This window comes from Octopus bimaculoides, chromosome 9, assembly GCF_001194135.2.
Source record: "Octopus bimaculoides isolate UCB-OBI-ISO-001 chromosome 9, ASM119413v2, whole genome shotgun sequence".
NCBI lineage: Eukaryota > Metazoa > Mollusca > Cephalopoda > Octopoda > Octopodidae > Octopus > Octopus bimaculoides.
Genome location: NC_068989.1, coordinates 72,946,917 through 72,949,445, shown reverse-complemented (window position 1 = coordinate 72,949,445; position 2,529 = coordinate 72,946,917).

The window sequence follows — 2,529 nt, the reverse complement described above, 5'->3', positions numbered from 1 at the left end:
AAGGAGTTAGCAGTGCAGATGCTAAAATTTATAGACCTGTAACTCTAAATACCCATGTTAGCAAAGTCATGGAATGCTTTGTCAGGAGGAGACCAATTGCGTTCCTTAATGTTAATGACATGCTTCCAGATATCCAGCATGTGTTCCGTTCTGGATTAATCTGCCCTTCACAGCTTTCGCAGTATTGTGAATGAGTGTTGAAACAATTAAGGAATCACTCAAACATGAATGCGATATATCTCAATTTGACCAAGGCCTTTGATAAGGTCAATCATAGTATATGTTACAAACCACGGACACTCGGCACAGCCGAAACACCGAGAGAGTAGTACCCCTATAGGGTAGGTTGAATATAGTAATAACAAGTACTTTTAGGAGAAAATCCAGAAAACCTCTAATGCATTGCTACTTACGTTCCCACAAGTCGCAAGTATTTCATGTGCTTTCCCCATCGATAGTATATTACACATATAATATACAATATCCATGGACTTTAAGGAGAATATTAATAGATGTATGCGTTTTTTAAAATTTTTCAGGCAGTTACCGCGGAGATAGAATATAAACAATATTGGAGGAAGGATGTATGTAGTAGTTTACTTTCTATTTAGACCTGTGCAAGTGGGCGTATGTGGATAGGAGAAAAGAAAGAGAGAAAAAAATTAATAATATAAGAGGAGAAGTAAAAAAAACGGTTCATGATTTTCTTTGTTTTAATTTCATTATATATACGCTGTGAGGGGTGGCGAGCTTTGAGAACCTTCTAATTGATGCAAATTTGTAAATATTCCTTAGCTAAACATTCAATACAGCCAGAATACTAATGCAATATTTTGCCTGAAAATATTAAAAAACGAATACATCTATTAATATTCTCCTTAAAGTCCATGGATATCGTATATTATATGTGTAATATACCATCGATGGGGAATACACATGAAATACTTGCGATTTGTGGGAACGTACGTAGCAATGCATTAGAGGGTTTCTGGATTTCCTCCTAAACGTTCTTGTTATTACAATATTCAACCTACCCTATAACCATCCCATAAAATTACTCTAGAATCTGGGAATGATAAGCGGTAGTAGAAATAAATAGCATAGAACTTTCCACAAAAATGAACTTAAAGGATATATTAGACTTTATACATCGAATGCAGGGATAAAAGTCGCTGTAAATAGATACTGCAGGATGGAAAGAATAAACTTAGATGTACCATTGAAGGACATACCAATACCAAACAGACGGGAGCACTGAAGGCAAATTATTGAATTATCATTATATATCGAACTATTGCCCCTCAATGAATCCAGTGGTTTTGATCAATGCGCTTTTATTCGCGAAATGTAACTCCGACCTAACTAGAGAGGAAATAGGTGTAATATTAGCAGCTTGGTGTATCATAATAGAATATGAAAGCAACTGTGTTCGATCGGATTGAGAAGTATGTTCTGACATATCAATGAGATCAAGTGATTCGGCACAAATAACAGATATAGTTAGAAAATATTTACTGTCCCAGTTAGAATCATGGTTCCAGAATTTGGTAGGTGGGGGTTAAATAGGGACGATGCACTGTTTATATTGAGAGGAAGTAGCAACGTAAAAATGGAAAGGTGTAAGAAAAATTTTCCTAGACATGAAACTTAACCTCAAGGAAGAGAAATTCGAGCCTTTTCATAAACAAAATGAAAGCTTAATATGTGAGAAGCGGGATCCAATAACCCTGAGCCTATGCTGAGAAGTATACCAAAAAGTGTGTCAGACCGTATATCCGGACTATCCGCTGACGGAATGATATTCAAGGAAAACAATGGCGGGATATAAGGATAAAATAAAATACGCACAAAATAGGACAGCGCTACATCAATATCCCGTTCGAGATTTTAAAAGAATATTACAAAGGAGGGTATATTAGGAATAATTGAGGTGTAAAGAACCCCTCAAAAGAACAACGAACGAGAGAGTGACTGAAATAGGAAAACGCAAAACCGACACTAAGGAAATTAGGAATCAAATACGAGGCATAATGTAGAATGGGAGGATACAAGGGAAGGGACAGATAAATGCAGATAGAAAGAACAGCCATACAGTAGAAACAGAAATAACATATAATTACAAACCAAATAGGTATATTAAAAGAAATGGAAAAATAAAAAGTGATGAAATTATCCGGTTTGAACCAATCTCGGATTGCAAATAAAATGTAGGATGAGACGGGAATTCTTCACCGCATTGGACAAACATTTTTGTAGATCGAGTAAATATAACAAAATATTTTCTACAAGTGAACTCAGCGTACGCGACATCGTATAACCTAGAATATTACATGCATAAAGTAAATTACAAAACGCTTAATAAAATAAAACTAGAATGTGGAAACGGAAAATGGTGGATCTAAATAGAATAAGCAGCGAGAGAATGAGTAAGAAGTTGAGTAATTAATATTCTATAAAAACGATCTTGGTCCCAAATAATAATACATCTTTAACGGTGAAGTTAACACCCAGGATAAATAAGACTAAAAT